Here is a 13,734-nt window from a genome sequence, read left to right as displayed (position 1 = left end):
TGTCTCACTTCACCGCCAGTTTATTGGATGTTTTACCATTCTTTATTGAGTACTCGATAAACTAGTATCGCCTGCAGAGATCAACAAGCAAACCTTGATATTATTGTTCTCTTTAATATTGGGAATTTCATTATTTATATTTTTATATGGATAATCGACAAATTGTATTTATAAATAGTACATTACAGTGTGGGCATCACATCGCAAAATATTCAGATAATTCATCACGTATCTATTCAAATGTATTAAAAACTGTCAATATTTAAATATACGGATTTTAAGTAATATAAAAATTAGCAAGTAAAATAAAGACACGTACAGCGATTGACAAATATTTATTTATGTTTGAAAACAGTAAATTTTATTAATTTTAAAAATCAAATATATGTATCATTATGCCCAAGATTTATGACCACGTGAATAACTCTGGTGATAAACCGATGTTTGAGCGATAGTGACGGGATTTTGACTCCGATGTTGGATGTTGGAAGTTAACCACGGTTTATTTGCACCTCCATTATTTGATTGATTATCTTCATCGTTAACTTTATCCATAACTCTATCAGTAACGGCACTGTTTTGTCTTCTGTCTATATTAATCAATGATTTAAAATCTGGATGGACATCATCTTTGTAATCAACATTTTTCCTAATGCTGTCTGGATGTAGGAGAGAATATTGTCCAAGTGCAATATCGCCTAGATGACTTTCCTGCCGTCTATTGAAGTCATTAGTGTAAGCATTATTAAATTCATATCCGAAATCGTAGATGGGTTGTGATTGCTGGAGCACGTAGATCGGCAGAGGAGCTTCATGTAGTACCATGCATGATGTAGAAACTACTAGTGCATATAAAAATGCTATCTGTTGAAAAAAAAAAACAGTGAAATAGTTGTAAGATTTAACAATAATACATAATGTTTAAATCGAACCGTCTATTGGTAACAAAGTAACGTAATTTAATTTGAGCCTTTCACTAGAGTTCATGGCTGATTGTTAGTAAACGTTATTAACCTTTTATAGAATAACATACAAAGTCATACATACATATACATTTTCATACCGTAAAGTGGTTATAATGAAAGTAAAATTTTAAAATATGTAACTTAAATTTATGACTTCTATAACTTTTATTTTTTTGTCACGTCGTCTTTTCTGACAGGGTAAACGGTTCGGAATCATACTTACAGGCTCAGAGCAGAATTGTACATTTTTCGGTTATAAAGTTAGTATAGATTTTAATACCATGTCTGCAAGGAACTGCTTGTTGATTTTAACGATATATTTTTAAAAATTTGATTTGTTTTGCCACAGCGCCCGCAAACAATCGGACTTCGACAAACTGTTGATTGTACGGAAAAACAGCAGATGGGCAATCACCTATCTGCTGGTCTAATCAAGACAAATCAATGACTGGAATCGTCAATACTACTACCCCCAAGGAAGCAGAGAATAGGATAGTATGAAAAGAGTCTTTCTTCAAGGCATTTCAAGGAGAACTTGACGTTCAGAAATAAATAGACGAATGATAAGATTTGACAGAAATGCAAATGTGGTTACTAACCTTTTGAAACATTTTTGATTGATGCCTTCTCACGTTTGATCTGGTTATGATTATCCTGTAATATCACCGCAATTTATATACAAGTTATATTGAAAAATAATACTACGTTTCGTAATTGATACCATTTCGTAGTGAATTGGAGCGTTAGACTGATAAATTGTTCAATATCTACCCTTCTCGGATTCCTCCGCAAATGGATCTAATGTCAAACTTAATTACTGCTCAAGTCTGCTATGCATGAAAACATTAAAAGCTTTATTCAAATGTTGTATAATTCAAATTGATTTCATAAATCATTATTTTATTCTTCTTTTTCTTGTACTTTTGCAAAATTCTATATTTATATACAGTGATTGGTTGTATACCTTTTTTCTTTAAATGATATTCATCCCTTTTTTACTTTAAAGGAGTAAATGTCATTTACTGTCAATTAACGCGTACTCTATCTGAAAATCAATGATTTTAGAAAAAAAAGTAATGATTATTTCAGTTATTGTCCAGCCGCATTCCAATAAAAAAAATATACATTTACAGTGATAATCCTTTTCTACCCATAAAGCGTATACATTTATAAATAAATACCCTATAGAAATATTATTTGATAAACCACTTCAATGAATAAATTCTCTATATACCGATTTTCATACCGGACACAAATTTTTCGTGCCATTTGTGTTATGAAAAATATATTTGTAATAAGGTAAATATAAATAACTATAATATTGTTTTTTTTTTTTTTTTTAAAAAGAATCAACGCAGTCTTTATTTTCTTTAAAAATAATACATTGTTATTTATAATATAAAAAATATTATACACCGATATTACCTGTTAGATTTGTTTTTGATAGATGTCCACTTTTTTTGACAAATATGTTCTATCAAAATAAAAATTTGTAGATATTTGTTACTTTACCACCATGTAGAGTTTAAAATTATTTTAATTTTAACCCATACATATATGATCAATCTTCTTCGAAGAAGATAGTAAGTAAGATATTACTTTATTTGCAGTTACAAACAAGTTTACAGAGGATGGGTAGCGTTCTCTGCTTGTCATAATAATCAAAAACCCGCCTGCCATGCGTGACGGTTATGTTGAACCCCCATAGAAATTTTTGGGGGGAGTCTTTTGCCTTGCAGTGGGCGTCTATGGGCTGAAATAACGTCGTAGTTACATTACCAATAATATTGTGTATCGTGAAGCGTTCATCACATCGGAATTATGAAAAAAAAAACAATATTAGAAGCCTACAGGTTACTTAAAGCGACTAAAATATAATAGCATTGTAATAACTTCAAAACAATAATAAACTTATTTACACAATAAAACCAATAAAGAAAAAACTAACTCATTCACATACACGTGTGCAACAAGAAACTAATAAAATAATTTTACCACACATGGAGAGTAATTACTCGGCAATCATTAATTACATCGGGCCGAAATGCACGATGCTTATGCAAGAGTTATGACGTCATCGCATCTTAAAATAGTTTGGCCGTGGCAATGAACTTCATACGATATTGTTCCATTGCGGCCTTGGAGTACCCAAAACTTGCGATCGTAATATAACACCGATAAAAGCTGAAATCAACTTTATTGCTCTAGTAACAATATTCAAAATAGTATGTGATCAGTGAGAAAAATTATTCATTAGGTATTAAGTTGTTGTTCCAAGTTAATATATAACAAATTGGCACAATTTATAAGCGAATGTGGACAGAAATGCTATAAATAAGCTATTTAACAACTTGTACGCGATTAAAATTTATAAGTTACCAATTTTTTTTTATTTTCGTCTTAAATACGTTTTTAATGTATTTAGATCATTTAATGTAATAAATAATTTAAAAACACATTTTTGGCACATATTTATGAGCATAATTAAAATTTTTCAGGAGATCTATGTCCAACAGGGAGATTTCTACAGCCACAATAATGTTATAAGAGTCACAAAATGTTAAAAAAAATGAAGTGTTAAAAATAGCAGAAATAAAAGTTGATATTTTAAGTATATTATTTTATTCAGTAATTACTAGATAAATTATATTTTTGTACATAAATATTTATTTAATTTTCTTAACATATTTGTTTGCAATATTTACATAGATCATTATATACCGTTTCCTCTATTGGTTTAGACCGCGCTACAGTATAAGTGGCGTGTAATTATATGTCCATTTTTAAAGTTATGTAAATGTAACGGTTGACTGCACGAATTGATTTCGTCTATTTAACCATAAAAGAAGAAAAAAGTTTTATTATTTTTTATTTACTGTTCATTGCCCTTTTTATTAACAATTCTTTTATTAATTTAGCGTGCGAGATTATCCTATTTACTTTTAATTGTTTTCATTACAATTTTCGCAAGATTTCCTAACGTGAATTCGGTACTAATTGTCTGTATGGTGTGTGGATCTCTGATTTGTCATTTATATAAAAATAAATAAAAATTTTTTTAACCAAAACTCTTAAAAAACCATTGTATACTATTTTTAAGTGATATTAAAGTTAAGAGATAAATTGTTCTCCTGCCAAATTAACGTTATGAAAATGATCACCAAATAAACATTTTTCAAGTTTGTCGTGGTGTGTTTTTATATCCAGTTGCGGAAATCTTGTAGATTTAAGTATAATGATGATATTAAAGAGGAGTTCAATATGATTCTAGTTTTATGTAAGACGCTACTGACTATCTGGGGAATTGTTGTTGAGCAGTGAAAATCTTATAATTATTGCTCAAAATGTGAATAGTATAAGACTGTATCTCCAGAATCGAACCCGCGACCCACAATTGCAGGTCTCAGTCCTGCTACTGTTACTTGCTGTTACCGCTAAGCTTACTTTGATGATTACTTTGATTGACCTTAATGTAAAGTGTGTATAATATTATAAACAAATGAATATCTTATGACCGGCAGAGGGTTTATATTATTCATAACTATATGAAATCTATATTACCCTTTTTTGTTTTAAATACTCTTAATTATTAATTTCACATAAAAATTATTGTTAAAAAAGGAATTAACTTACATGAATCTGTACGCGTATAATTGCTTGTATCGAGTTTGTACGTATCGGAATGAATAAGAGATGTTTTATTCATATTTTAATCGAGAAATATATAAAATTGAAATTACTTTTATTTTAGTATTACTTAAAAAATTAAATACAGTTATTATTGCTGTTAGTTAATGCAGCATAAGCTATAACAATAGCTGGAGATTTCAAAACGCTATCAACATACCATAGAAATATATCTAGAAATAAAAAGAAAAATTGAATAAAATAATGGTAAATGCTTCGTCTAACTCTTCTGGATACAGACTTTGAAATCATATCGCTAACTATTTTACACTTGAGACATAGGATGATATAACTTTACAAGTAGGCCTTGTAATTTAATTTGAAAAATAATTAGTTTAGATTCTATTACTCAGAAGAATAAATAGATGTCGCTGTAATCATCTAGCTGTAAAAGAAACCACTTACAATTAACTTGATAAAAATTCGGTGATGGTTTATAATTTTTAGTAATGTGATGCCAATAGGATGATATGTTATATTAGGTTAATAAAAAAAATCAAAACTTTATCATTCGAGTGGCACTGCCGCGTACGAAATCGGCCTTCAGCGAAAAGTGGGTGGGGTATCCAATGCCATATACATTCACCACTTTATATTTACCACTATATAAATGAGCGACAAAATCGACCATTCCTATTTATATTTCGTCGTCAAAGTTCTATGTAAGCAAATTGAAGTTACGTAAACCTTTTTGTGTTACACCACCATACATATTAGTAGCTTTTTGTTCAAGTATTGCGTAGTTATTTTTGATTGACAACTGTTGACTTTTTTCTCAACTCAGGTTTATGGGGTTAATTGTGAAGGCACATTCCCTCTCTACAATAAACCTCCAAAGCTCTCGCGATTATCACATTATTAAGTTGTTTAGACGGTCGCTCTATATTAGACGAGAGGGGACTCCGGTTTTGACTGTCCCTAAAAACGGGTTAACCATTCCGATTCAGTGGTGCCCGACATCGAACCTTGGATCGATTGGTTGTTATATTTTTGGGTGCAGATCGATGCTCTATTTGACCAAGAAAGCCTATATCCTTCTATATAAAGCACCATACTAGATTTAAAAATATAACTAGTAGAAATATATATATTGCGATATGATAATAAGGTACTCTGTGAATTTGCATATGTCCTTGTAATATTCTTGTGGTAATATTCGCCTGCCGGTCACTTAGAATTACGAAACTTTTGCGAAATATTCTGTAACGTATTTAAATTTATTTAGAATTTCCACTGCGTTACTTAATGAAAGTACAATTTTGATTATAGACCCTGTTAAAAATTACTTTTTAATGCAAATTTCGATAAAAGTTTAGGGTTCGAGATTTGAATGAGTCATTTTTTCTAATATGATATATAACACAATATTATAGCTTCCATAAATTATATTTTAACAGCAAAACTAATTATTATGTTACTCTTTCTACATATATAAGAAATTTCGACCTATGTACTCAATTAGATATTTCTTTAATCACTATGTCTAGAGACTCAAAATTTAGTAGAAATATTTCTTTTGATAAGTAACTAAGAAAGAATTTAATGAAATTAATGAAATTTGTTGAAGCAGAATTCTTTATAAGATATGTATATGAAATATATGCATAAATGCATTTATACATAAATGCATTTTATTAAAGTATAACAGAATATTTTTTGGCATGTTGTTATGTCCAAATATTTATTTAATGAAATCCATCATAAGCAGTGATTGCCTTCGAGTAGAAGACTAAGCTTGCATTAATTATACGTAATTGCTACTAGTCATAAATAAGTTTTAGCAATAAAACAGAGATTAAGCAATAGCGTTCTCTGCGTAACATATATCATGCTGCGATCGTCAATCCGAGGTGGATTTCAAGATCCAGAGTGGAGATTATGTTATATCTCTTGGGATACCTTTGGAAAGGCCTATGCCATGCTATGGACGTCTATGTAATAAAACGATAAACCAAATGCGTAGTACGAACCGTGCGAAACAAGCAGGAGGCAGCAATTATTTCAATATAATTATTATGTTAAGGCCACGCAATAGTAGGTTTGTTAATTCTGCTTGCATTATAAACCGAAGGACGTGAGGGGACGAAACTATGTTAGTATATGAAAGTGGTATCGTTTAAAATAGGAGAAAAGAAGACGGTAGAATTTTAGCCGGTAGAAATAAAAAAATATCTCTGGAAATTTTCAAGAGATACTACAGGGGATGTAAGATTCAGTGCCATAATGCCAGCTAGTGATTTGTAATTAATGTGCTACTAAGATGAACATATTACACGTCTAATTTGACGACCCAAACGTGTTATTGCACAGATTTTTCTAATAAAATTTAAAACGTTTCTTAAGTTTATATATGTGGTAATGATTAAAGAATGCGAAACTTATACAGGTTTCAATTTTTGACAGGGGCCAACCTATATACGTATCATAAATGGAGATCTCAAATATTTGGAGAAAACCGACATTTAATACAAACTAAAATGCGTAAAATATGTGACATCCGAAATCAAAGATCAACTATCATTACTGAGTCCACATAGTAAATTACTCTCATCATTTGCCATTTTCATTCCAACTTTTCCATTTACTTTTTGTTGATCCAGGTTATATTTAGCTCAGACTAGAAATTAATTAAAATAGCTGCAGATAACAGCAAAAAAATAAATAAAATAAAATGAAGACAAATAAAAATTTAATTTACGTGTATATTTAGGCAATACCTTCAATAATTACTAAAAACGATTAAAATGGTATATTATTATGAATATAGAGTATATTTTAGAGTATTAATTAGCATAAGCATAAAAATATAATATTTGAAGGTAAAAGATATTAACAGTTATTACATTATTTACGAATTTGGTTGAAATCCCTATAAATTCAATAAAATAACCAAGAATATTACAAAATAATAAAGCAAAAAAAAAAACTGAATTGTTTTCTGAAAGAATAATTAAAAGATTTTCTCAGAAACCCTAAAAGAATTAAGGTCTTTCCACAGACCTCTAGTCAGACCCGTCTTATACCGCTCTTAACGAAATTAGCCGAAGCACTATCGAAGAAAGGAAACAAAATAAAATTGCACTCAACGTTACATTTTAACAACATTGATACAAACAAATAAAGAATAAGGAAAAATAGTCTTATTTGTTTGTAAGTATTTTTCTAAATCTTCATTCGAATTTATGTTTAATTCAACTATCTTATAATAAATTCGTGATTGATTGATTTTATTTTATCAAAATTATGGATTTATTTTTAAAGTCAGCAAGTTTACATTGTAAGATAGCGTAATTGTTGAACATTTTTCAATGTGCGTTTTTGTGTGATAATTAAAAACTCTATAGACGATGGATGATTATAAGGATTGTCGGGAGATATATCCTGCAGCACAAAAATGAAAAGTTGTTGCTAGAATCACCGAACCTTTTGCATGTCTGAAAACATTATGATGTTAGTCGAATATACTAAACTCTGGAACTGTATATATCACTGAAATAATATAAGAGATGTTGTCAAAGCTGTCGGATTAATTAAAGATATTTATTCATAATTTTTACAACTAAAACATCCTTAACATTTCCAAATTGACTAGAGTGACTAAAGAATCTTTAGAAACAACGCCGCAACAATGTTCAGCTTATCCAAGAAAGATTTAAATAAGAAAATACACATGAGTAATATAAACACAATTGTCGCAGCAAGACACGTGTTTCTAGTTTACTCATCGCATGACATTTACGTTGGAATAATGATGAGTTTCATTCATAACTAACCGGTTTACAATTTATAGACTATTGTAAGGGTACGACGTCTATTATATTAATTAAATTAGTGTCTGAGATATAACGCAATGTAAATACATCTACAGATGGCAACGTCGTAAAGAACTGTCTCCTTGATTACATAATAAAATAGATTAACTTATAAGTTATTCACTCGTCGCTTCGGCCCCTTATGCGGAGATTTGAGTCAATTCTTGTAACTTTTGGCTTGTGAAGTCATTTTTTTACTTTAAATATGTTTGGGAGATGCTGCTGCCCATTTTAGTGAATATTTTTCGCCCAGCCGGCTTTTAAGAAACTACAAGTGAAAAAGGTGAAGACTATTTAACGCATTACAATCACGGTAAAGCATTCCTTTTGGAAATCCTTCAGAAGGCCTGTCACATGTCACTGTGTTCAGCGATGGACACCTATGGTTGAAATGATCATGACTTGTTCTGCCAACTCACTTATTGAAAAAATTGAAAGCTGAATTAGATAACAGGCATTTGCTGTATTTTGATATATTTCCACTCTGTTCTTCTCTTTCTGTTGAAGTCGACAGTGATAAATTTGCGGGCTGTCACAGCCTTGTCGAAATTAATTCGCGGATATATAGTGATCTATGAATAATAAATCTACTCGCACTCGCAAAATGCGTCGCAAACAATATTTATAGTAAATTGATATACGTATGCTTAGCATTTCCTGTGTAACGTGTATCAGCCCCAAAATGAAAACCATCAGTATTATTTCAGCCGTAAGAGATTAACTGTAGGACATAGCCTCTCCCATAAATTGCTAATAGAACTGGTTGGAAGTGGTCTACGTTTATCGTCTTCGAACGTCATTAATAAGGTTGTCAGTCCATCTTGTGGGTGGACTTTATACGCTTAACTTGTTGTACGTGGCTTGTAATTCAGAACCTGAAGGCTCCAGTAGTCATATATTATTTATACTATATGGTTTGGCCACTACTACTTCGACTAATCAATCCGCTGGACTTATCGTTTACTTTTATTCGATCTCAAAGAATTTTCTAAAGAGGTCGTCATTAGTAAAACACATTAAAAATAGGCGTAAAATCAAATATAAGTAATAAAACTATATGCATTCATTATTATTATACAAGCAAATACATTTTGTTACGCTTTATTTTAATGAAAATCTAAGCGAAGATAACACTTCGGTGCAACAGGTGTTTTTATGGTCCTCTCTAGTTCTATTAAAAAAATATTTGAAACTACTACAGTGTTTTTACCTCTCTCGTTTCCACTGGCATTTTGAACCATTATTTCTTTTCTTTTCTATAAGGACTACGTGTATTCTACAAATTTGCTTATTTCCCTTTTGCTTTTATGTTAATTTCTGTTTTGTGATTTCGAACATTTTCCGCTTATATCCTAAAATTTTATATTATCATTCCTTACACTGCGCACTAAACCAAAATGTTATTTTAACCTAGTTAACTCCAATAGTTAGTCTGGGCCTAGTGTAGAATGTTTTGCTAAGTAATAAATTTTATTACTCCACTCTATGATTTTAACTCTGTTTTTAACTTCCTCACTTCTACTTTTATATTGTATATTTTTCGTACATCACTATTTTCTGTTCTACTACAAACTAATATTGTCTTTAGTTAGTTCCATAGTACATTGACGTGATCCATGTTAGACTTCGCGGTTTTCATAGCCTTCATCGAACTAATTGCCCAGCTATAGGTTTGTAGACCACTTCTTGTATTTGTTTATCTGTGCATACAATATAAATATATACAAGTATATACAAAAATAAACGTCTTCAGAAGTAATTAAAATCGTAACGATGACTTAAAAATAAAAAACGTTTTCAAAATTCTGATTGCTATTTAAAAAAATATTATTGTTTACCATTCAGACGTTTTACTATCAGGAGATATTTGCCTGTCGCATTTGAATACAATTTTTTTCACAGTATTCATTTTACTAGATACGGCAAACGCAAGAAAATCATTGTGGTGATCGTTTGGGATGGGCATATGCCTTGCAGTGGATCTTTATCGGTTGTTGGTGATGATGATGGTGATTACTTTTCATACTGTAGAGGATGATGATAGTAAAATGTTAAAGAGAAAATTAAAAATAATTGTTATTGTATAGGAGATCTAAAAATTTGATTTCATAAACGAAACATTGTATCATCATAACAAGAGGTCATTGGCACGACTCGAGCTCGGAGTACATGATGACCGTTAAAGGTAATTTAAATGACCTCACGCGGAAGAGCTCGTATAATCAGCTGTGAGCATCAAAGTCATTGGCGGTCAGTGACGTGAGATGTGCGCGAGAGTGAATGAACGTACGTAACGTATCGATTGCGTTGCAACCGCATGGGGTCTGCGGTTAGACAGATGTTGACATTAGGACTGAGTCAGAGAACGGGTTTTAGATGGAATGCGGATTGCGGCCGACGGCTGCTTGGTACTAGCTGAAAAAATGATTTTATTTATTATTTTTAAAAACTTTTTGACTATTTTTATTGCCAGTATCTTTTGCATATTTATTTGTAACTTTTTTAATAGTTAGTATATGAAACATGTCTACAACGTAAATACATTAAAATTTATGTTAAGGAAGAAAGTCTGCTAATTAGCGGAAAAAAGCCAAAATAAAAAAATCGACACAAGCTTCGCGGCAGTCGTCTTGAAATTATCGAATTGCGGAATTTTCTTGAGTACACCAAACTGTAAAAGAAAAACTACTCATACATTACGAAACTCCATCTCGATTCCTTCCAGGAGAACTGAAATTTGTAGTTATTTATTTGTTTTTATTATAAGTTAGCGTACTTTCAATTCTCTTCCATTAACCGGACGAAAGCGACAAATTCTTTACAATATAAATGAAAGAAAATAGTTTTGACATTTGCAAGAATGAATAACTGTTAATATTAATTGGCTCTGATAAATGCTATAGAAACCAAGGGTGGGTAAGTTAAGTTAGGTTCAGAAAAGTACCAGATATTCATCACATTCATATAAGGAAACAACAAGTCATATAAAATTCATATAAGTGAACACATCAAGAATGTATACAATAAACTAGTGGAAATACCAAAATTAATACATTACAAAAATTACGTCAATAATTAAAAAGGATTCCAGGAAAACTTTAACTGATATCTAGAATTTAAATAATGTAGTTTATATTTACATAAGCAGTGATTGTATACAATAGCGTAATGATCAGTTATACATGTAAAACCTTTAAATGGCTTCACCTTTTCAACATTCCGATTGTTACGTATTAAAATAAATAATTGTTCACCATTTGTCTGATCCGAATATAAAAAAAAAATAATGTAACTTATTTCAGAGTATGCAGGTTGATCGGAAATAGGATTAAAAACTCTAAAGATTTATGCTGACAAGTAAGAAAATTTATAATTTAACTCTTTAAACTTGCTCACCTATAATCACTCTGTATAATCTCAAATTTATGTAAACTTGCATAGCAATTTGCGTAACAAAATTATTTTTTTGTTATTAATATACTTTTTGTTCTGACCGTACCCCAGTGGGTAGTACACGATACCCAAGGCTACTAAGTATAATTTGTTAGACTTTGTTGTTACAAACATTTTATAATGACTTTCGAAATTTATTAATTTTATACCATGTTTAATTGCATAACTAATTTTATGGATTAAAGCTGCGAGGCAGTTTGCCACGATAGGCCACAGACAAAAACGTTTTCATAAGTTTATAATTTAATAAAACTTTTCGGTTAAATAAACTAACTCACCTGGGGTATCATATTAGTTTGATAAACATAACTTAAGTAAAATTTGTTTGATGATGAATGAGTTTGAATTTTAATAATAAATGAACGCATTATAAAGATAATTTTGGCGCAAATATTAATGAGTGAGACGTTATTATTTTTAAGATAAAAATGTAATAATATATAATTTCATAGTTACTCTATAATAAAAAACCGTTAAAACTGTGTAGGTTTTTTTCAGTAGGTTAATATTAATTCGAAACGTAATTATTATAAGCAAGTCAGTTTAGCTGATAGCTGTTACTGTGTTAAAAAGAATACTGATATTCTAGGTCTAGATTTTGTCTTAGGTACCAGAGAGTTACCGTCTTTTACACGGCATACTATATTTGTAAAAGAAAAGCAATTAAAGCGATATATGAAATGTGTGTGGTCTTTTTAAATTATTAACACGTGGTGGTTACTAAATTGATAAGATATTTTAAGCTTAGATTAAAATAATTATTTTCGGAAACAATAGGTGTATTAATTATATAGTTGGGTTTACAGCAAGCCGGTAGATGCGTCTATCGGCTGAAAAGAGAAAGAAGAACATTCTTCTTTTTCTTCGGCCTCCCCCGCGACCTTTACTATTTTGTCAGTCCACCTAGTGGGGGAGCCCCTCACGACGACTAACCGCTAGTTAATTGGCTTTTGTCACCACTTCAGAACCTTTCGGTTTCTACGGTCTTCGGCTGCACGAGCGATGCATCCCGTCCACTTCCAGTTTAAACTAGCAACTCTTTGAGCTACGTCGGTGACTTTGGTTACACAGAGCTAACTTCTGATACGATCTCGCAGCAACATTGCTCTTTTTAGGTGACCTTGAGCAAAAGGAGCATATTTAGAAACAATAGCTAGTTAATAGAAAGCTAGAAAATATTTAAAAAAAGGAATATAATTTGAAATAATGTGTTACGAATGATTGGGTCATAATTTTCGTTTTTTAAAACTACTTGCAAATAAATGACGTTTTATATAATCGAGGTTATATTAAAAATTTTCATTAGAGAATAACTAACTTAAGTTACAAGTACTCGCTCGGTGATGAAGCGTTCAAATATTCAAGTTAAGTTTGTAAATGAAAGGGTTGTAAGTTCGGTCGAGGTTAGTTTATATGCCAGGATAAGTTGGGTACTTTCAAAGTAATGGCTACATTGTCGAAACGATCTTACGGACCATATCTACATCACTATTCATTGGGCTTAGATTAAATTGGTCAAAATGAGTCAATAGCCATGACTTCTTTTTTTCAATTCAGTAAGTTGCATTGTATTATATAAACACAAGAAACTTATACCATTCACACAATCATGAAAAAATAAATATTCGATATGTTGTTTATGTAGTATATATTTGAATGTATCATTTAATTATTTCACAGTTGATAATTAGTGCAGCTGTCAAGGGTCTACTAGAATTAAATATATTGTAATTTTATTATTCGCTTCACAGTGTTTATATTAATTATAAAAATGATTATCAATCAAATTAAACATTATATTTTTACTGTTAGTTTTA

This window comes from Battus philenor, unplaced genomic scaffold (genome assembly GCF_028537555.1).
Source record: "Battus philenor isolate CCGP_79_NKW_IND1 unplaced genomic scaffold, ilBatPhil1.0.hap1 SCAF_2, whole genome shotgun sequence".
In the NCBI taxonomy this organism is placed as follows: domain Eukaryota; kingdom Metazoa; phylum Arthropoda; class Insecta; order Lepidoptera; family Papilionidae; genus Battus; species Battus philenor.
Note: the sequence above shows the minus strand (reverse complement) of the source record.